Source organism: Mixophyes fleayi, chromosome 5, assembly GCF_038048845.1.
Source record: "Mixophyes fleayi isolate aMixFle1 chromosome 5, aMixFle1.hap1, whole genome shotgun sequence".
NCBI classification, from domain to species: Eukaryota; Metazoa; Chordata; class Amphibia; order Anura; family Limnodynastidae; genus Mixophyes; species Mixophyes fleayi.
Genome location: NC_134406.1, coordinates 228,335,684 through 228,360,346, shown reverse-complemented (window position 1 = coordinate 228,360,346; position 24,663 = coordinate 228,335,684). Strand labels below are relative to the sequence as shown.

At 40.6% G+C, this 24,663-nt stretch overlaps 1 protein-coding gene and 1 pseudogene across 2 annotated transcripts in view; one reads left to right on the top strand and one right to left on the bottom strand.

Annotated features, from left to right (window-relative positions):
- NKAIN3 (sodium/potassium transporting ATPase interacting 3) overlaps positions 1–24,663 on the bottom strand; it is a 404,420-nt gene that overhangs the window by 189,645 nt on the left and 190,112 nt on the right. The window lies entirely within an intron of this gene.
- Positions 4,177–4,355, top strand: LOC142159690 (U2 spliceosomal RNA; annotated as a pseudogene).

The window sequence follows — 24,663 nt, the reverse complement described above, 5'->3', positions numbered from 1 at the left end:
CATAATTAGAGTAAGAGGCAGGGTTGAGGGAGGTTTTTTTAAGTATGGGGGAAAGCAGGGCAAATTAGAATAAGGAAGGGAAGCTACCAGAGGAGAGGGTTATGTTGAGGCGGTGGGTGATGTGGGAACAGGCAACAAGACAAAAGGAACAGAAGTAGTCAGAGGGAATAGGGTCAAGGGGGCAAGTGGAAGAAGGGGAAGAGGACAAAAGTGCTCATTCTTCATCTACAGAGATGAGGGAAGGAGGAGATTGAGGGGCAAGAAGGGGGAGAGAGAGAAGTCAGAAGGACGGAGTTGTCACGGCGAATGGACTTTATTTTGGAGAAAAAGTAGGTAGTTGAAGGTGGCTAAGAGGTGATGGTGGTGGATCGATGATTGGGGGATTTAAGGGAAAGGAGTAGTTAAATTAAGGAAATATAGAGAGAAGTAAAAATAGAAATACCAACTTATATTGCCCAGGCCAGTGAAATAAGAAAAGCAGTGTCAGACTGAAGCTGGCACAAGAGGTTTCTAATTTTCAACAGAAGTTGTTGTCTAACTGTGCTGGGTTTTTTTTGCAAGTTAAAAACTTAGCAAGGAAAACACATCCTGCTGCTGCTTGTGAAGAAATAGTAAAGCTAATTTAGAAACAGACTACATATGAGCTAATTTTACAGCTGATCAAAACATTTGCTCTGTGTTAGTCTAGATAAGAACCAGGCTAGAATGGTGTCATAAAATATGCCTCACTGATCAGCAGTATAACACAGGTAATATCAATTTCTCCTATGTAGCAAAACAACTCCAACTATGCATTCTTAATCCATATTTAATAGCCTAATTTATTAAGCGTAACAAAATGACTTAGCAGTTATCAAACTGTACTTCCTAACATTTCAAATTGTGAAGATTTTTATACAGTTCTTAGGATCTACCTCTTTGCCCAGACTGAGCTAGATCTATGAAAGTCTTAAATGTGTAAACAGTACATGATATTTTCTGTAGGCATGTTATATTTACATTAAGACTGGCTTTATAGATGTAATGCTAAAGTATGGATTTGTTAAGAGCTGCATGAAATTCAACTTCCAGGGCATCAAGTGCTGGGTATATATATTATTCTTCTAGTTGAATAAAACAAAATGACTCACATTCTGACAGATGTATGATGCATAACTTTATCCAAGAGTAAGATAACAGTGAAAATGAACAATATTAATAGAAAGGGCAATACTGCGTTACCCTCTGGCTCCAATTTGCTGGCGCTGCTTTATTGTGCATATGCTGACCACCATGTGCGCTCAGAAGTACATAATAGGGGCCTCCTGAGGCCTACACAGCAATCACCACGTCCTGTTGTGTTCCGCTCCTGCGCAATATGGCACATAGCAGCCATACAGGAGTGCTTGGTATTGTACATGCAGAAGAGAGTGTGTAATTTTAGGTCCCAGGATTTTTTATTATGATTGTCTTGACCGCAATCACCCATGGTGGCTGGGATGAACATAACAAAGGTTTTGATAAGTGGAAATGGCAAAGTCAATCTAAGCCTCCAATTGGAGATGATTCATTGCTGGGTAGAAAGGATATAAGTAGGAAAAACAATGGGACAAAGAAGGTTTGCATTTAACAATATAAGAACAACTTACTTTAATAATCCTCAATGTGTTCTATTCCTGAACAAATGTTATTGCCACATTCCAAATGGAAAAATCAAGGTAGCAACATTAACACTCTCCTCTCCCCTCCCCAAAGGATATAGCTGTAGAGTAATAACTTCTATGCAATGTAAATGGAATGTAAATGTCTTTTCTCAATATACAGTATATAAATCTCAGCATATGCTGTTTTTATGTTGTCCCACACCAAAAATCAGAATGAAAGCTGGACTACCATGCTCATACTTACCAATATTCCTGAATGGACGGTCAGTACAAATTAGAACATACTGCCCTTCAGCCCCAAATTCATTTACACTATTCACTGCCCAATCTATGCCCATTTTGGTTGAGACCAAAAATGGGCATAGATTGGGCAGGGAATATCATGACTTGGGTTGCCGAAAATCATGACTCTTAGCAGGTATGGACACCTACAGTACTCAATATTTAATGAACTATTGGGTTATGTAGAATTGGACACATTTGGATCCCATACATAAGCAGGAAAATACACACGCATGAAAAGGCGCATTTACATGCACATGTTCAGTCAGACGCATCTCAAAATGCATCCAGTTACAACTCTTCAGCAAATGCACCAGGTTTACAACAGGAACAACAAGTGTGTATACTTACATACCACAATAGTGTGGAGAAAGCGTAGAGATATCCTAGAGATGTGACTTGACAGTGTTAGTACTAAATGAGAAAGTCACATTTCCCATGTTAAATACAACTGAATACAAACACAAAATACAAATAATACAATTCAATTAAAATACAAACATCTGTTGTTTTCCCCTTTGAAAATCAAATGGGAATCTCCTTTCCTGCCACAGTCCAATTAAGTAGTGCCGATAAATGGTCACGACTTCATATATATATATATATATAGCAGTCACACTAATAAATTAAGTACCATAAGCTGTATAGTCAGTACGTAATCAGCCAACCAGAAGTAGCTAGACAGTGCTGCCACTGATCATTATCATCATTGCACCTTACTTCACCAGCCCTCCAGCACCTGCAGGAGATACGCCTCCTCACAGGTGCATATGCATCTGTGTCCAGGTCTACTTCAGTCGAAATGATGGAAATACACCCTTACTGTACTCAGCCCCATTCTCTTGCCCATTCTACTCTCTAAGTTTAAGGAGTGGCAAGTGTAAAATGCAACAAAATCGGATAAATACTTACGCATTTTTGGAGTGCAAGTGCAGTATGAAAATACATAATTTACGCATATACATCCAACTCTACATGGACCACTATATGTTTAAATTACCTTCCCTAGCACAGGTAGTGAAGGTGATGGCAGCAGTTTGGTTGTCCATACAATCTAGTTCCTTTAACATAGCTATTAGAAATCCATATATTCATGACATAACAATAAGCATTTGCTCCACACACTGCAGACACCTATATTTGTACGTACAGATGGAGCAAGTTTAACTGAGACAAACAGAGTCACTTGGCATATGGCAGGGTGGAGAAAACTCGCTGCATTGTACTGGTTTGGCCCTATTACTTACAATGTCTTTGTGAATGTGGCGCGTCTTAAAGGAGGCAAGTTATGATTCTAGTATTGCTTTGCTTGGTTTGTTTCAGTTAAAATTGTTCCACTGATGTTGTTACTTTTATATTTTCCTAAGCCATATAAAAGGGCACTCAACTTTCACTTCCTGCTACATTACATAACTTTACAGGTTGTTACACATGCAGTAATATTGCCGGCAATATCATCCAGTTGTTCCAATTTTGCCATTTGTGGCTCTAAAATAGTTGTAATTCCCGAGAATACTTCTATCAAAATTGATAGTGTAGTCAGAAAATGACCGTTTATCAGCCTGCAGTCTTCCTAAACATGATAGACATAATGAGATAATAATTAGCTTTATTATTAGTGCTATTTTCACAAATGAAGACATTATGATCACATTTTCAAAAATAGGTACTGCAGATAGTATTTTATGATCATTTCCCCTTAAAGAAGATACTGTAAAAATGGCCTATGAAAATTAATGCATGAACAGCTTTTTATTTTACAAGCCTGTTCATCATCTCGAGGGGTAGGATACATAATAAATGCAGTAAAAAAGACAAATAGTTAAAAACACCTTTCAAATAAAATGCAGGTACAAAATGAGAACAACATAAAATGTATGCTGTCTCAGCACTTCTGTCTTGGGTTTCATAACAGGGTCATTGCAGACACAGGAAGCAGAGTGTAGCGATCTGTAAATTGTTCACTGGTAAAACAAGCAAATTATGTGTATTCTGACCTATTACTTTTCCGCAAATTGAGTTTGTCCTTTAGCTAGAATAAAAATAGGAAATATATAACCGACTCTAGGCCATATATTTCAGTTTTACTAAAGGAAAATCCCTCTAATATATCTTGACCACTACAAATGGGGCAAAGACATTTTCAACACCAGTTTGGAAAACAGCTGGCACAAGCTCTGTGGGGCAACCTAGGTAGCGCCCCTTCCTCGGGCATTGCCTCTTACCTTAGCAGTTAAGAGATTGGTGCGGCATCGCTTCTTGGCCTTTTGGCTCAAATCAAGTGTAGTATCTGTTCTTATCAGGACCAACACCTGGTGGTCGTAATGCTGATTCATGGCTCTTTCATAACATGATCTAACACTGGTGAGGATTCGAAATGTTTAAGACTGTGCTGCACCAATGTACGACCTGTTCATTTCAGGCCCAACACCCGGTGGTTGTAATGCTGATCGTGGCTCGTTCCATAGCATGATCTAACACTGGTGAGGGTTCAAACTTCTAAAGGTGGTCTGCACCTGATTCTTACGCCAGTCAGAAGAAGGACGACAACGAGGAAGATTGACTCCGGGCAAAGAAACTCTGCTAGCTCCTGCCTGCTGGAAGCAAAAGTCGGGATCAACGCCTGCTGAAGAAGCCTTCTTCTCTTCTGGAGATCCTGCCCTGCTCTTCCCTGCTTGGGAAGACTTTGGGATCAACCCCAGCAGAAGAACCCATTTTCTCAGTGGAAGACCCTGCTCTTCTCTGTCCAGCGGGTAGAAATCTACATAGCTCTGCCCCCTTGAAGAAGATCGCCCTCCAGACCAGCTTTTCCAGCCCTTCTGCAATGGGAAGAAGAGTCAGGAAGATGGCTTCAGCTGCTGCAGCGCATGCCTCCATCCCTGATCCTATCCCTAAGAAGAAGGGAGAAAAGATCCCTGCACCAAAGCCTCTCCCTGAGGCTGGAACCTCTGCCTCCACCGCCCCAGCGGTTTCTGGACAAGGGAAGGCCAGCCAGGACAAATCCCAGAGAACTCCCACCCTGGAACCGTGGATGAGGCAGACCATCGTCCTGAAACTGAAAGAAGTGGATGGAAGAGTTCCAGATCTGATGGCTGAGACCTTTGGGAAGAAGATGGTCCTTGAGCATTCAGATTTACATAAAGGGGATCTTTTACATCACCTTTGCCTTCATAGCGATCTGCAAGAGATACTGGGAGGCGGTGAAGTCAGCAAGACCGGAATCTCCATTTTCTCGATATGTGGATATAGTTACCTTCCTGAACCGCTTTTGCTCCATGGAAGGTGGACTTGCTCCTGTCCTGCAGCTCAAGCTAGGCCAGAGGAAGCAACAGAAGCCCCTACCACAGCCATGAGTGGGTAAGAATCCTTCCACCCCTTCTCTCCCCACCCCCCCTTCCAACCTCCCTCCCCACTCCTTCCTCCCCTGCCCCCATTGTGACAGTATCTCCCTCCCTTCCTGTTATCACAACTCCCCCACCCGCTCCCATCCTCTTTCCACCTTCACCCCTTCCCCCGCCGCAACCCTCCCCCTCTCTCCCCTGAAGTAGCATTAACCCCCTCCAATGCTACTGCAGCTCCCTCCCTCTCCCTGGAAGATTTTCCCCCTCTTGTGTCCGCTGCAGGAAAGGAGAGCAAATTGAGGAGGAAGAGGAAAGAGCTCGACAGCCCAGCTGCCAACTCCGAAACTTCCAAGAAGGCAGTGGTCGAGCTTGGAGAGGACCCCTTCCACAGGAGGAGGGCCTGGAAGAGATGGTAGAGGAGCTGCAGGTAGCTCAGGATTCTGAAACGGAGGAGGAGTTGGATGTGGACGAATTTCTGCAGCTGCTTCTGCCTATTCGATCAGCTGGAAGAGAGAGGCCTGCTCCCATCTCAACATGGGGACACGGGCTGACCGGACCAAGTCCCACCTGACAAGGATGGTAACTGATGTATTGTATGTGCAAACTTTCTTTTTTCTCCCAACTAATGACTAACTTTTCTCCTTTTACCATTAATGTGAGGAATGTGAAGAATAAGATTAGACATCAGGAATGGTCTTTGCCTTTAACTAGTTCTTATAGACATTTGGGTAAGCAGTGGTCTCATGGTCCCTCCTATTGGTCTGGGGGGAGTGACTGTAAGTCTGCGGAGGTTGCCATACTTATCAGTAAAAACCTCCTCACACATCAGGCTAATCTGTGTATATGCATCCCCTGGTAAGAATGAGCATTTGGAGCTTTTCCAGACCCTGTGGGCCCAGCTTGCGACCACCAGGGTGATAGTGATGGCCGGGGATTTTAACTGTCCTATAGAGGAAGGAGGATGTAGTACTAACAGCACTACTAAACTGTTTGTTCCAGGTTGCTGCAGGAGATGGTAGCCAAAGTATTCTTACGGGATGCAGTGGGATCCATGGGGCCTGGCTCTGTAAATTATATTTAGAGCTGCCCCAATGGCTCAGTGTGTTATCGGATTGACTTAGTGTTTACCTCGAGAGCAGTAAGGCAGAACAGGCTTTTCATGGTTCCCTGCTTCTTCTTGGACTACAGGGCCATTCTTTTCGAGGGGGTTCTGGGCTACGGTTTTCCTCCCAGCCCAGGCTCCTGGAAAATGAAATTGTGCACTGCTGGAGAGGGAGGATGTGTTGAAGGAGCTGAGGGATGCTTATATCACGTGGAAAAATTATAAATTGTACTTTGATTGCATGTCTAACTGGTGGGAATATGTCAAGGTCAAGATTTGCAGTTTCTTTTAGGCCAAGGGAAGACAACAGTCGCATGTAGGAAGAAAAATTTCAGGAGGCTGCAGCATCAGCTGCAGTCCCTGTTGGTCCTCCAACTTTGCGGCTGGGATGTTAACGATGATCAGGCGGAGACCAAGGCACTTCGAGGAGCAGTTCAGACGCATCATCTTCCGTTCCAAGGTGGAAACCCTGGAAAACTCAACTTTGGCCACACGCCCCTGTCTGAGCTGCGGGACGAGACCGGCATTCCCAGATGGCATTCCCAGAAAGGGGAAAGAGGGCGTCATGGGAGTCGTCACAGACTACTACAGCAACTTCTACTTTCCTAAGACCATCGACACAGATACGGCTGAAACATTCCTGTCAGGTATCACTAACACTATTGATCCTGCAGGTAAAGAAGCTATGGACGCCCCCCTGAAGTTGAGTGAACTGCTCTCTGCCGCTAGATCCCCGGGTAGTGACGGTCTCCCAGCGGAGCTCTATGTAGTGCTGTGGGACCTCATTGGCCTGGACCTGCTAGAGCTGTACGAGGAGATAGTGGTGGAAGGCAGAATGCCTCCTACTCTGAGAGAGGGACTGATCACGATCCTGTACAAGCGCAAGGGGGAGAGATGTGACCTTAAAAATTGGCGGCCCATCTCTCTCTTCTGAACGTGGACTACAAGATCCTCGCCAAGGTACTAGCCAACAGGCTAAAGGTTATCATTGGGCAGATTGTTCATCCGGAGCAGACTTGTGGCATTCCTGGTCGTAGGATTGCAGACAGCCTTGCGCTGCTGAGGGACAGGTTCCATTATATCAAAGGTCGCCATGCACACTTTACCCTGGTCAGTTTTGATAAGGAGAAGGCCTGTGATCCTGTTTCTCATGATTTTATGCATAGGGTTTTCTACAGGTATGGCTTGGGTGATATGTTTTGTTCCTATGTTAACTGGGTGTACCTTAACATTTACAGCTTGGTGTTGGTGAACGGCTGCAAGACTGACCCCTTTTCCGTAATGTCTGGGGTCAGACAAGGCTGCCCTCTTTTACCTCTTCTTTTTGTTTGTTGTATATAGCTCTTCGCAATGTGCATCAGGCGGAATACAGAGATAAGAGGCTGCACCGCACCGGGTCCAAACTGACTAGAGGACGTGTTTGCTCTACATGGACAACATCACTGTCTTCAGCGCTGACCAGCGTTCGGTGACAAGAGACTGTCGACAGTCAGACAAAAGATTGGCTTGTGGAGCCTCAGAGACCTTACCATCAAAGGGAAAGCACTGGTGCTGCGGAACGAGATCCTTCCCATTCTGCAGTACACGGCCCAAGCTTGGCCACCTCTTGCTGCTGTCTGCAAGACCATCACAAGGACATCTGGGGCTCAAAAATGGACAAAGTGAAGTGGTCAGTTATGTACAAGGAGCCCCTCAAAGGTGGGAAAGGGATCCCGCATATTCCCACCATGCTGCGAGCCTTCTTTATTTGTAACTGCATCCGCAGAACTCTTATTGAAAAAAACATTTGCTCTGCTGGGAAGTCCATATCTCGCTTTTTCCTCCTGCCTCTTTGGAGGACCCTTGGTTTGGACAAGTGGGACAGCTCCTTTCCTTACAACTGGACTACACCTTGGTTTTACCTGGATGTTTGACAAATTGTGAGGAAGCACCATCTGGAAGGACTTAAACCAGACTTGTGGAAGCCAAAAACTGTCCACAAGCTCATGAGAGCGAAAGACATTATGGAGTCTGTTCTACAGCAAAACACATGTGGGAGATGTGGCCTCTTACAGACCTACTAATAGACACAAAAACATTGCATGGATGGCTATCCAGGGGGGTCTGCCTCTCAGGACATTCATGCACTCCCAGAACCTGTGCAGATATGTTCACTGCTCCTTTTGTATCACCAGAAGGGAAACAGCACAGCATATTTTTTGGGACAGCCCCACTGCACAGGCACTGTTGGATGCCTTGGAACATGAACTTAAGCACAGTGTGCCCAGGACTTGCCCTTCATACCATTTGGTATTTTATGGATTATTTCCTGGGACCCACACCGTTGGGGCAATCCATGAGGCCTCGCGCCTTATGAACTGTTTTAAGGACGCTATGTGGCATGCCAGTAATCGCCTCATTTTGAATCTGGAGAAGATGACCATCCAGATCTTTCGGGGACAGAGTCCAAAAGGGCCTACCCACAACCTAAAACCCAGAAACAGGAAAACATAAAAGTGAACGTGACAAACGTGGAGAAAAAAAAATAGCGCAGAGTGGATACAGCCCCAGCCTATTGGCTGGGCTGGTTGCAAAAATTTTGTCGCCGAACCAACAGGCCAGGACAAAGAATGTGGCGGTGCTTAAATGAAAGTGGTCAATAGTGCATGAGTGCCAACATAATTACTTGATATCTGTATTAAGGTCTCCTGACCCATGATTTATGGCACCCCTGGGTCGCTACTCCGGAGGCACAATTGTCCCAGGCTTTCAAAGTGGCCTACCAGGCCCCTGACCAGAGGACCAAGTGCAGCTCTGCCACAACTGCACTTGATCTTAGCCTAAAGGCCAAGAAGCTTTAGGACCTCATTGAGATACTTGCTGGTTATTCATTGGTAAAAGGCTATTGAGGAATGAAGGTAACTTCAGTAGGCACATAGAAGGTTAGCAGAGTGTGTTGTACAGATAGCTTGTTCTGATTGCACTGGGCTTAGATGAACTAGGGATTGTACACACAGATATCCAAATATCCATCTCTTCTCTGTTCTTCTTCTCTAAACACACTCTTGGGGATTTATAGCATTGTTTTTCCTACTTAAACACAAAACACATATAATTTAAATTACACACACCCATTTCATTTTTAGGCCTCAGTATTACGGTTGATTCCACTGGGGATAGTCTATTATAAGTACACATGTCAAAGATATGGAACATAATTCTTATTTAGATGCTACTACTGGTCATAAACACTCCTCAAATTATCCTCAAATTTAAAGTGGTATGTCGCCCGTGACAAATAGGATACTTAAACAAAGACTATACAAACACTAAAGACATAGTAACTGTAACACTGAAATATATGAAATATATATACTTTTAAAATAAATTGCCAATGATTTCAATGTTTGGCATACAACAGGTTAAATTAAGTTTTATCAGTTGCAATAGAATATCACTCCTTCCTAATTGTGAAACCTTTTGGAGCTATGATTAAAATATCTTAATTCCATTTTAATGATTTAATGGTTTTAATGATGGTTATGACTTACTGTGTTCCTTGAATGATTTACTTTAGTTTATTTCTGATTTTTAACTTTACACTTGATTAATTATGCATACATAAGGTTATATAAGCCTTTTAAGAAGGCTCGCCCCTCACATTCACACGTGTGCTCCTAAAGGCTGTAGAAGAGGCATTCCCTGAAATGCATTGCAGGGCTTGTACTTGCCTTCCTATTCACCTGGGATGTAATCTTTATCGTGATGAGGAGCAACATGATTTTAAATGATTCAATTATGATTATATGTTCACTATATCATGAGTAGTATTTCACATTTCATCTTAATTACGATTAAATACTCGATTGAAAGTCTTTTGTCCTCTTGTCCATCGTCCTCCATTCTTACATATTTGAATGAAGAGAAGACAAACATTCACATAGAGATTATTGACCAAAAGGATTTCCTGATTTAGATTAGGTCTCTAGAAAATGTTGCCATTTTTGGGCGGCTGAGGACATATCTGGATGGATCAGGACATTTTCCCTGGAATGTTAGATTCACTCATTCCCCTATATTAACTGTACTGGTGCCTTGGATTTTATTTACTGCACAACATAGTAGCAAAGTAGCTAAAAGAACCTTGAGATAGTTCTTTAAGTTGAAGAACCAACTGCATGAGGTGCCCTGCATCACATGACATACCCCTAGATTCAGACAGGAGGGCTTCACTTCTATATCTAGGTAGATTTATAATGTATTTTATATATTTATTTATTTGTTTAGCTCCTCAAATAGTGCTTGATAATAGATGTGGAAGACCACCACGCAGTTTCAGAATCTATGCCAAACTATAATGGCCCAGCCCAGGGGCCTTAATACAACCAGCACAGCATTTTTGATGATCTTTCGTCATAAAGAGTGACCCCACAATACTAAAATGTTCACGTTTATATGTCAAATACTACAATACAATAATAACATTTCTGTTCCATCTGGACAAATTTATTTTGTTTTGTCTACAGACTCATTAGATACCCTCATAGATGTCTTCTAAGGGGAATGGGCAGCTTTGCTTGGAGCAGACAAAAGTTTAGCAGCGATAATAAACTAGAATTTGCGAGGGAGGTTGAGCATGGAAAAGATGTGGTAAATAGGAGAGTCAATGAGTGGGTTTTAACTAGGGGAAGGAGGGCTGGATGTGGAGGTGTTAAGAAGCTTAATAGTAAGAATATCAACACAGAGTAGTAAACATCTTAAAGGGAACATCTCATCAAACTTCCTCCCCCACTCTTAACTCCTCACCTCCAAAGAAACAGAAATGTGAAGATTTCATGTAAGGATCCCAATGGTTCAGGATATACTCACCCATGCCAATGACTCACAACCTGTAGACGTTAAAGAGAAGTGTAGTCCGTGCCTTGTTGGCTGTGGGCTGTTTGGATAAACTCTATAGTTGTTGGGTACCAAATTTGAACTTGATTGGTACATGTTCATGGTTTTGTTTACTTCTCCCTTTATTCTTACTACATCACTTTTTTAACCCTTAAGTGTTGATTTACTCTTGCTATCTTTTTTTATTTGACCTTGAAATATCGCTCCATAATGGATAACAAGACCTTTCCAAAATATAAATATGAATGGTCCTCACCTTTACTATTCAGGAGACCATTCCACAAGAATGTTCAAGCTGACAAAGTCAAGTTGCATGGCTTCGCAAATAAGTATGCAAAACATTTCCTACATCTTAGTATCATTTTATTACTGGTGAAACCTGTACCTGTATTTTCAGCATTATTAATATGCATCCCGTACAGTCATTTGAGACAATAAGCAAAAAAACACAGTCTCATGCCGAAGATATACAAATGTTGTAAGAGAAACATATGAGGCAACTGAGTACAATGAAGAATTCCACAGTGAGGTGTCCGCTACTTTGTCTGCACAATCACACTGCATCAAATCCCTTGCCATCCAGATGTTAATTAAGCAGCCAAAGAAATGACATGAAAACATCTGATGTTCCAATTTAACAGATGGCATTAAAGGGTGTTTAGAACTTCTGTCAGCAACTGTCATTGACAACAATAGCTGAGGAAAGTCATGTTGACTGCTGGAATCCTGCACAGAACTTTAGAAGTAAATTAAAAATAAATAAGAATCACAAACATACTTTTTAAAATTGTGCACTTATGTATTAATTAAAAGTAAATTTTTACATAACTCTGCTATCAGTTCTGCTATTGTGGTGTGTATGTCTCCCTCACTTATATATATATATATCTATAATATAAATGCTTAGTGGCGTGTGTTAGTCTGTCTGTGTGTGTGTGTGTGTGGAAAAAATAAAACCAAGCTGCAGCGCCACCTGCTGGGCGGAGTTATACACTGACCTACTAAATTCTTACTGTGTGTGAAAAAAAAAATTCAGAAAGGGCTGAAATTTGGTATACTAAGATGTTTTTAATTTGTTAATTTAATTTGTTAATTGTTAAAAGTGTTTATAAAGATTTAAAAAAAATATATATATATTTCTTGAAGGAGAAGTGACAGTTGGGAGTGGTTGGTGGTTGCCGGGGGTGACAGTTGGGAGTGGTTGGTGGTTGCCGGGGGTGACAGAGTGAGAGGAGTGTGATACTCAGGACCGCTGAGAGAGATCCCTGTGTCTGGATAGACATCCGGATAGATGGGGCGATGAAAATGAAGGATGAGGTGATGGAGAAGAATGATGAGGTGGTGACATGTGGACAAAACCACATTAAAAAAGGGCGCTTACGTCGGGAAGTAACGCTCTTCCCCTGAGGAGGCCTGGCCTATGGCCCAAATGCATGACAAGAACCTTTTTAACACATTAAGTAGCTTGATTTGACTAGAATGCATGAGTATCATGCACGGGTTAACTTATATATATATATATATATAACTATATCAATAAGTTGGGATAACACTTTTGTAGTTTATTGTGTCAAATGTTAAGATTCAACAAATAGAGGATTTAAACTACATCAAGGCATCTTATAGCTTTATATTTGCATCTCATTCACTACAGAACCACCAGCACAAGTAGGCAGTGTGTGTGGTTGATTACTAGAACACAATACTTATCTCTGTGCACACCCTATACAAGACTGAAGTAAGGTAAAAATGATTGAGGTGTGGGATGCAAATGGCAAGTACAGATGGCTGCACTTTAGATCAGTTCTGTGACTTTCTTCCCACATAATCATCTTTTCACAAATATAAAACCATAAGACATTTGTAAAAGCAGTAGGAGATTACAGACTAGTATTGAGGAGTGTCATCATATGAAGGACAGGGTTGTTATGAAAATCTACTGATTACCATCTCAGTTCAGCTGCTGGACCCAGTGAGGTCACCTGTCATTGCAGTTTGCCAACTCCGTTTCTTCTTTTGAGATCTCTGTGGTCTCTTTCTGTAACCATGATGAACAAGTGTCCTGGCTCTGTATCGAACAGCAAGCATGATGCATAAGGAGAATATTGAGTACATAGCGACTCCGATCTAGCAGATAACCACAACAGTGCCCATTCAGAAAGAAAATTTAAAGCCTTCTCCAGAAACCAGAAGAGGAAAGAGGTTCAGTTAAGACAAATGGTGAAGGACATCCATGCTCATGGTTGCCAGCAGCTGACTGTCTTTCTACAATGAATAGTTCGTGTCTCCACTATCCACTGTCTCTCCCCACTGCAACTCTACCACACCACCAGTTGCTGCACAGAAATATCCAATGGCTGCTTTATTTTTGCTGACTGATGATGCTGCTGCCTTACAATAGCCGCACATGATGTTTCCACAACCAGCTACAACTGTTAGTCCACCAATGAATGTATGTATGTGTGGTTCCCCACACCTCTTAGATTGTAAGCTCATTTGGGCAGTGCCTTCTATACTTTCTGCTTTATGTCATTTCATTTTATGCTTATTATTTGTATCATGATGCCCTCAACACACAGCATCACATAATATATTTTGCCGTATTATGAATAAAAAATAATAATAATAATTATAACAATAATATTAATAATAATAATAAATTATTATTATTATTATTATTATTATTATTATTATTATTAATTAACAATATATATGTTGAAGCTGCTAACACACTTGCCTGTTATGTGAATGGCAAGAGCGGCAGGACAGGCAAGTACTATGTACACCTTTCTATAATGTATATATAGTAAATGTCTACATATAGAACTTAGCCTATATAAAGTGTTATTCAATTTGTGGTATGTAATAGTGAGTATTTTAATATGGCATTCACTGTGTATATATAGGGGAAATACAAATATTAGTTAAAATATAAGCATTCTGAGTTAAATTATCCAGTGACTAAATCTGGTACATCCATAGGAGACAGAGGACACATGAGACCCTACATATGATGCTCAGCCAGTCTGTGTAATCCTCAGCGTAGTTAGAAAACCTGCTTGTGGCATTTAAAAGTAAGAGCCATTTGCTTCACTACACATCTTTGTTAAGAACCTTGACCAATCAAGGCATGACAGGCTCCAGAGAGATGGGCTTGTAAAACTACAATTACTTTAACTGGAATGGACATGGGAGGACTATTGATCCTGTCTTATCTCATAATATGTCCAGATGAGCACCAAGAAAAAAAAATCATTAAGAAAGGGCAACAATTCCCAATATCTCTCCAAATGTTGAGTACTTACTAGCAAATTAACATAACTAGTTTTCAATTTGGTTTTCCCAATTTGCAATAATAAATACTGTATGTGCTAGGAGTCACAGATACAGAATACACATATAGGCGTCTATTTACTAAACTGCGGGTTTAAAAAGGGGAGATGTGGCCTATAGCAACCAATCAGATTCTAGTTATCATTTATTTAGTGCATTCTACAAAATGACAGCTAGAATCTGATATACCCCATAGTTTTTAATTGTACTTAAATGCAATAAAATGCATTTCTTTAACTACGAAGGGTGATTTCAGTCAAATCTAGCATCTTAGTTAAAGGGTAGGCTTTAAATTTCTATCTCCTCAATAACTCCCCTCCCTCAGACAAGTTAAAGCAAAGGGAACATTTACACAGGACCCTGGTGAATTGGGATATACGCTTCCTGACAGTACTACAACATAAGCTATTTTTAATATAAAAAAACCACTTTCCTGGGTCTTATATAGACCAGCCAAGGACATAACTAGCATAGGTCAGGAGGGGGCAGTTGCTATATGCCCAAAGCTGAGGAGAGTCCACCCTTCCCTGTTAAAGCCCCAAGTGCATATGTGAGTTTTTCACCATTTGGCTGTACATAGGAGTTCTTACAAAACTTTGCTATGGGGCCCACAAAGGTTTAGTAAAGCCCCTGGACCCAGTAGTAAGAGTAAAGAAGACTGGAATAAAAAAAAAAAAAAAACTGAATCATTCAGCTACAAAATTATGAACTCAAACAGACCTAATGGGGGGTATTCAATTAGCCGTGAAGTGTCTCACAACCATTCCAGAGACACTTTGCAGCTGATATTTTTATAGAAATATCCGCTCATTTGTCCTCACACCCCATAGAGGTGCGAGGAAAAATGTGTGGATATTTCTACTGTAGTAACGGTAAAAGTGCACAACCGCAATGTTCTGAGGCTATTTGAACCTTTACCTACATATGAAAAATATTTCACTTTATTGAAATGCATACCAAGAATATATAATTGAACATTAAAATAGATATATTTCAACTTTTGTTTTGGTATATAAAATATTGCAATTAGCCTAAATAAACTAAATCCAGTGGTATCATTATCAGAAAGTTAAAACCAGCTATGCCCAGATTATCAAAAACTGCAATAAAATAAATATAACATTATACAGTAAGAAGAGTACTCCAGATAAAGATCTCCTGATGAAGTGCCCTACACAGATGTGAAACATGTCATGTCTCACTGGGATGAAGTCATCACCAGTAGCGTATTTCTAATAGACTAGTTAGTATTCGGCATTAAATGATGATCAAATAATCTTTTTGCATTAAGAAAATCATCATCAAACAACAGAAATAGACTGGACAACAACATTTATCAGGCACAAACGTGTGTAATGAGTTAACATTGAGTGTAATGTGTACTGCGTGATGACTGAAGAGTAATTGAGTGGTAAGTGATAAAAAACAAGTGATGATGGATGGGTGACAAGGACTGAGTGACAAGTGATGAGAGATATCTCATGAGGGCCTTCCAAGAAGTCAGAACAATGGGTAATTTATATTTATTCTACCACTGCATACATCACACATCAGCTTGTTTGAGGAGATATGTATTTTAATACATGGTGCTAGTCAGTGCTGATATTTACAATTATTTATACTGAAGCCAGTAGGGAACAGCTAACTGTTCCTTTTGCATTTGCTTTTTTAAAATTGCGTGATGAAGGGTGAAATGAGATATGTTAAGCATGGATCACGCCTAACCTCATGCACATCCTAACAGGATTAACATTTATCTAATTAAAATTCTCTAATTTGCAACTCTCTGCATGGTTACACACACACACACACACACACACACACACACACACACACACACACACGTATATATAAATATATAAAGTAGAAGGTATTATATACACTATATGGAGAAAAGTATTTGGACACTTGAACAGTACACCAACAGGGACTATAATGACATTGTGTTCTAATACATATACTTTAATTTGGAGTTGGTCCCCCTTTTGCAGTGATAACAGCTTCCACTCTTCTTGGAAGGCTTCCACAAGATGTTGGAGTGTTTCTGTGACAATTTGTGCCTATTCATTCTGTAGAGCATTTATGAGGTCAGGCAGTGATGTTAGACAAGAAGGCCTGGCTCACAATCTCCGTTCCAGTTCATCCCAAAGGTGTTTGATGGGGTTGAGGTCAGGGCTCTGTGCGGGCCAGTCAAGTTCTTCAACGCCGATCTCATCAAGCCATGTCTTTGTAGTCCTTTATATATATATATATATATATATAAAATTAACTATCAATAACAAACATGTTTCAGTCTGACAGATGAGGATATCAAGTCTGATTCTGATGTTTGCCAAATTCAAAAAACTATTTCCATGCTCCCGTTCATTGTTTCATGGTTATCAACATTCCTTTTTAACTTTACTAATCAACAATTTTAAAGTTTGGGAAGTTTCATTGTATTTAACCCTTTGCTCCTAAAGGATGGATTTAGTAATGTTTGATTAATATTAGTATTGTTTCATGTGAATTTGTATTTATTGTGCATCATGTTATATTGCATTTTTGTATCTTGAGGGCATTGATTTTTCATTGTTTTACAATGATTGGATTGTACACTAACTGATTTTATTTATTTAGGCTAGCTGCAATATTTCATATTTATGATCAATACACTCTTGAAATTAATATATTCCAATGTTCAATTACTTAAAACTTTTTGTACATGAATCTCAATTAAGTGACATATTTATGTCCTTTTTGGAACTGTTTAGGAAGCTTTAGTTGTGATTAATGAGTGCAATTGTTTAAAAAATACAGGTGTCCATACATTTGCATGAAGTCATCTAAATTAAAAAGAGACAAAGCACCACAAGTTGGATCAGAAATAAAAGCAACTTTCATAGCAAGCATTATAAAACAGACATAGCCACTGCACTCGTGATGACATTACAGAGTTGGACAGAAGCAAGGTATAATTACCCATCTGGAGTGTCACAAACTCCCTGTCACATGCTGGACTCTCGGGTTCCCCACCCAAGGTCCGGAGTGCTTACCTGCCCGCCGCTGATTTCCTCCATGCAGCTCTGGTCGTCGCCAATCACTTTATCTCCTTACCTGCTCCATTCATTGGACACTCTACAACTACCAGCACTATATTAAACACATCCTCTCTCCCTTCAGTAGGTGTAAGACCTGGCTCCTTTGTTCTCCTGGCTGCATTGTCTCCGCAGACTATCACTCCAGAGGCTCAATTACTATCTCCATTGCCCTGCAGACTATCACTCCTAGCATATTACCTCCACCATTCCAGTGGCTTTGCTGCACATACATTTCGCACCAGTGTATCGTTTTCACTAACCCAGTGGCACCATCAGCAGACTATCGCACCCAGCGAATCTTGTCCACCATTCCAGTGGTATCGGCCTGCAGACTATGGGGCACATTTATCAATATTCACATAAAGCGAAAAGTAGTTTTCAATCCTTATCGCAATGATAAGGATTGAACTATTTCTCACATTTATGTACAACCCTGCACAGAAACAGCAGTTCCGAAAAACTGCTGTTTCTGTGATGTAAAAAATCATACTTACCCCCCTCTTCGGAAGCGCTGTCTCCGGATCTTCTCCTCGTTCTTTTCATTCTTCAATTGCGCATGTGCAGTTCCAAGAACTGCACATGCGCACAAAGATCCCCGCTCTGTCTCTGCAACTATCGTTGCAGAGAGAGAGCTGTGAGTGACAGGGATGGATCATGTGATCCCTCCACACATGCGCTGTCCAGCTCTGCTCCTCGGAGCAGAGCTGACAGCATTGGATTTCTTCAATTCTCAAGACAAGTTTCCGAAAAAAATGTTTTTTTGGAACTTGTTAGATTTGAGCTGGGAGCAGTCACGATACTGTAGAATGGTGACTGCTCCCAAAGAAGAAGAGGAGTGCAAAGCAGCAGATATCCATGATATCTGCTGTGATGCACCTTTCATAAATATCCGGAGGACACCCAGGGAGCTTAATTTCACGGTAAGTGCATGATAGTGCACTACTGTGCTTTCATAAATATGCCCCTATGGCTCCTACACACTGTCTTCACCAGTCCGGTGATTTGTGCTTGCAGATTATCGTACCAAGGAGGCTTTTCCTCAGTTTCTTTCTATTACCTCCAACTGTCTGCACTTTCCCTGCTGGACTCACCTGGCGCGCCCCTAGAGGGCCGCGATCTGTGATGCTGAGGCCGCTAAGACCAAACCTGTTGAAGACCATCTGCACCGTTAGACTCCGCGCCTCCAAGCAGAGCAGTACCAACCCAGAAGACCAAATAGGATTTCTCATTTCCAGGTTCAGTGGCGTAACACTCACTAATAAAATAATGAATATTTGCCAGCAGTTGGCACCACTGAGCAAAGAGGCACAGAGTCTAAGATGCCCGCCGCTGATTTCAACATGGATCCACACAAGGAGGTTTGGTCTGCTCAGCGTGAGACATGCAGGTCGCGGCTCTGAATGCTAGCAAAACAGCTGGAACACAAGTAGAGAGTAATCAGGACGGCCGATGTCAGATCCAGGTGGTTCGAACAGAGCCAGAAATGTGAGGCAGAATAGTAATCAGGAAGACTAGCACAAGAGCACACTGTGAACAGAATCAGCCTAAGGTGAGAGAATCTGTCTTATATAGGCAATCCAATAAGCAGTAAGTAGGCGGTAAGTGACATCACCAGATGACTGACTGCCAATAGGAAAGCCTAAAATCACATCCTGTTGCTTAGCAATGGCCTCGGTTGCACAGAGCAGCCAGTGTGGCACCCAGAAACCGTGCCCTGTTGTTAGTCAATGGGCGTGCACAGCCTGCACCCGGAGAGGGCGTCAGTCCCTGCGGCAGAGTAGGTAAGCAGGAATAGTGCCTGACACAGAGTTGGAAGGACAGAACAATGTCAGATTTCAGCTAAACAAATAGTATTGATACAAACAAGTGGAGACTGAGACTGCAGAGCCCTGCAGCCCCAAGGAGCAAACAATTGTGTTATCACAAAGACATTTCTTCAGGGTGAAAGTTCTAGTTCAACCTCGGTTCCAGCAAAAAATACCTCCAAGGAGCAGTGTCATACTGTACAACCGGAGAGGTATCTATTGATGAGAACATCACCCATCATGATTAAAACTACAAAGATCAAAATGTATCTTTCATTGTAAAATGTGTCTTTTAATCATACAAAAATAGACTAGTTCAAAGGCTGCACACAGAAAGTGTTGGTAAATTATCCATTTAGTCTAATAGTTTTGTTATTTTATTGTTTTATTTTGGTTGTTTAATTGAGCTAATTTATTTAAACCATATGTTTATAGTTCTTTAAGTTAGAGCTTTTGTGTAGTTACATTGGAGATTGTGCCAAAGCTAGAAACATCACCTGCATATTCCAGTTCTGGGGCTGGCTGCGATAAGTCTAGGTCTGCCACTCTTATTTTATTGCCCCACTCTACTAATAGTGATCAGTCCTATGCTGTAAAGCCCAGGTTGGTTACCATGATTATAGGGGGGGGGGGGGGGGGGGGGGAGCGGGGTATGCTACAGATGCCTGAGAAATCATGCTAGCTAGGCTATTTCATGGGCTAGTTGTAGAAAATATTTGGGTCGAAAGGGTGCAGGGATATGTGTCCATCCACTTCACAGAGTTCCTCACTCTGTTCTTGTCAGCATGCACGGGGGCCGACGCGTGTAAGGCGAAGCACCATTTAGGCTTTTAGTTCTGGAACATTGTGTTTGCACAATCTCAGGAGAGGGGACACAGGGACCTCCAGAGCGCATGGACGAGTGTAGCTGGGCCCCCACACTGCCACTGGTGCTGTGCAACAGATCTGTTTTTTGGGGGTTTTTTAAATTGTTTTTAAATAACAAATTTGTATGTGTAACATTTTTATCTAGTCTCTTATTTTCTCTAGATCCTCAGCAGGTTGTTTGAAGAGAGGTAGATTGACGCACAGTCAGCACTTTTACTACTTGTTTATTTTAATGTAACTCTTACTAATTTAGATTTGCTTATGAGAGCAATTTGTATGTTCGTTTCAATTAAAAGATTTCCTTAAAATTGGAGTCTGTGTTTGTTTTTATTAATTTAGATCTAATAAACGGGTGGATTACATAGTGTTCTAAAAATTATAGATAGCAAATCATAATTTTGAATGATCACAGATTTCTTGGTTGGAAGCAAAATATAGATCAATTAATCATAAAGTGATCAGATAGGGACCTCCAGCTTATATAGACAGTTGTACCCAGACTGTGTCTTGTAGTGGGTTATAAACACTTCAATACGAAATACATTCTTCAGCTTTAGCCTATATGAGACATGCAGCACATGATAACATTAACTTACACAACCATTACAGTACAATTATATATTTAGAAAGAAAAATAATATGTACATAGAAAACAAAAGATCAGTCACACACAATACTGACACTTAAAAGAGCGCAAACTAGATAAAAGAGTTTCTCTTGGGAACCAAGGTCAAACTACTGCCTGACTCTTTTTCTGTGTTATTTTTCCATTTATTCACACCTATTATTTTTTACCATTATAAAAAGAGAAAATAAATCCTTTGGTAAATTTAACTTGCTTCAGTTTAACTCTTACCATGCAATTAACCCTCACAATAGGCATACCAGGGACAGATCCTAGCTGTTTTAGTGTGCACCTTCCGCCTGGCCAAAATGACCCAATAACATTATGATATTTAGGTAACTAGGTACTATAGGTAAAAGGTTTTACAGGTCCCGTTCTGCAACACTGCTTATTACAGCTGATTGGACTACACCATAAGTGTTAAACTCACTAGTCATAGTACTGTATTTTTTCATATACTACATATTATACCTGGGTGCAATGTGCAGTGTGTGGTAATGCAGCGTAATGTCTGATAGCTGAGTAAACCACTTGTTAACGATAGAACACATATGTGGTAGAATACTGATTTCAAGTGTTGCCTTTAATCTAATGCCACTGCTAAGTACTCCTAAGAAAAGTCAGTTTGCATAGTATAGTAAAATATTGTAAAACGCAAAAAACGCAAAGTTGATAAAAATGAAGTTGTATAATAGAATCTTCATACATTCACAAGGAAGCTTTGTATTTAAAAAAGACAATGTATTGGGAGGTATTTTGTAACAGAGTATTTTATATTAGTAATTATGCCTTTTCAAAGCAAGAAACACATTCTGAATAAGAGATTTCCAGATGTGATGGTTTAAAACATATTAAACACTATCTACTTAGTCCAATTGTAGATTTGAACAGCGCCCAGTATCCCTCTGGCTTAGTGTTGTAATATTTAGTCTAAAACATGGTTTTTGTATGGTATGTGATGGGAAAGACGGCCTTCACTGTGGAATGTTAATAATTGAATAGAAATCCATCAGACGTCCCCAGGAGTACCATCCTGACAAGTATATTTAGTACCTCTTATCACATGTCCCAAAAACGTCCTTCACTGCTCTCATGGAGGGTGGAATCGGCCAAGCAGAATTTAAGTAAACAGAAACAGCTAGCTAAAAGTAATAAAATATATACTGGAAAGCATTTGAATCACTTAATTTCATTATAATTTGCTAAGAGATATTTCTAACAACACTTTCATAAAAGAGAGCCTCTTATTTCAAGAGGCTTGAGTACTATAGTTGTGTTGGGTTTGTCACATAATACAAAATAAATTTAACTGCTTGAAATCTATATAAAATATGAATAGTATCATAACAACTAAAAATAAGTGGTAGATGTTTGCAGGATTTTCAGGTAACAGAAAAGTCAGTGTTATATTCTAGAGTCATGGGCAGACCAACAAATATACATATTACAATCACAACAATGTCAAAACAATCATCAGCATCTAATATGGCAGTATATAAATATAATACATATCCATGAACCCAGCTGTCTTATGTTTTATGTACAGACCAGGATATAATCTTATCTGTCCTTGGAAAATGTATCAGGCAAATTCCATTTGAAACAATATCAAGTTTTAGCATAGAATCCAACTGTTACCCCCCCCCCCCCTCCATTCTTTCAAATGACAGAAATATTTCATGCATAGACACAGTTAGTGGCAGCATCATCATCATCACCATATATTTATATAGCGCCATTAATTCCACAGCGCTTTACAGAAAACTCATTCTCATCAGTCCATGCCCCATTGGAGCTTACAGTCTAAATTCCCTTACACACACACATAAACACAGACTAGGGTCAATTTGTTAGCAGCCAATTAACCTACCAGTATGTTTTTGGAGTGTGGGAGGAAACCGAAGCTCTCGGAGGAAACCCATGCAAACACGGGGAGAACATACAAACTCCACACAGATAAGGCCAGTAGGGAAAACAGTACATACATAAAACAGAGACATACAAGTCAGACAAAATAAATGCAGACAAGAAAGCAAAGGGTATGAAGGATCCTGCTCATTAGAGAGCTTACATTCTAAGTGGGAGAAGTGACAGCTGAAAGAAGAGGAGCAAATGCTCTTCACTTTTGACAATGGAACATTTCTGTAAATGAGTCACATGTCACAAGTGAACACGGATGCATAGGGAATAGTTGCCAACTGTAAAGGAATTCCTGAAAGTTTCACTGAATATTTGGAGACCACCCAGACATCCAGGAAGATAGGCTAATCTCCCTGACTCTCACTGTGCCATACATACTACAAGAAAATGGCCACTGCTCTCATAAATGGGGACAGGTTTTGTTATACATTTGCTAAATAGTATTTTCTTATAGATAACCGACCTTTGAAATTGTATTACATATAGAATATAACAATGAGATTCCTTCACGTATATAGCAGGATAAAAATCTGTACTAAAAGAAAATAGCCCTATCTAGCATAGCATTTTTGTGATTACTCATTCCTCTCCCCAGTATTTCCTTAGGACAACTTGTTTGTGAGATTACCCTGCACACAGAATATAATAGTAATATTCAGCTCTAAATATATACTGTAAAGCTCAAGCACTCACTGTCTCAAATAGTTCACTTCTATGGGTGCTATTGTGGGATGATTCTCCTATGTATCCTACTTATCCAAGAAACAGGTGGAGTGATCGATCGTTGCCATGTATTAGCTGTAGAATTACCTCACTTATCCAAGAAACAGGTGGAGCGCTCGTTGCAATGTTTCCTAGATGTGGTAGGAACTGCCGTGTGTTAAGAGTCATTGCTCTGTCGCTTACCATCCAGACAGATTGCTGCAGTATTTGGCTGAAAGTGTATGAAAAGCATATTGTGACCTGTGAGATGGTAAAAATTGAATGGAAATCACTGGAATTTAGTGTTAGTGAGGTTAATAATAAAGTAGGTACAAAATAATAATGAAATTATGTGATTTTACCCAAAAAATTAAATTTAATAAAAAATAGCTAAACAAAACCAAAACCTGAAGCCAATCCAGATCCAAAACCCAAAACATGGGGATCAGTGAGCATCTCTAATCATAATTGCCTACACTCCCATAATACCTCCTGGGAAGGTAGGCTAACGTCCCATATCTCCACTGTGCCTCATAAACTGACAGCTTTTTCTAATAGGTTTTTAAAAGTAAAACAATGTATCAATAGGGATTTTTTTTTGCCTTGCGCTATTTATTGACCCTGTTATCAGAAGCGATGTGGGCCCTTCACTTCTGCATGGGAGACCTTATTGTTTATCAAGCAGTGCTGCAGTAGTTTCACTGATACTCTGCTTAGTTATTGCCACCATTGCCATAACTTTTACTGGCGGTATGCTGAGTCACAATACTATAAGATTCACTTGTTGGTGTAGGACACGCCCATGGATGTTACTAGATACACCCACATGTGGAGCCAAACACACACTTTAGGCGGAGCAGAACACAACGCTATGCCTGACTCTTAGGTGGTACTTGCACAATGTCACGGTCGTCTGTATTTCTTGATCCGATTCTGGACCCTTGGGACTAGCTGGAGCAGGACTGAAACAGAACCTAGCAGCCTGGATGATCCTTATGCTCATGTTCTTGCTGATTGTAGAATATAGCAGGGGAATGAGCAGTCTGGAAATGCAGACAGGAACACTGCACTTTATAATGCAGACAGGA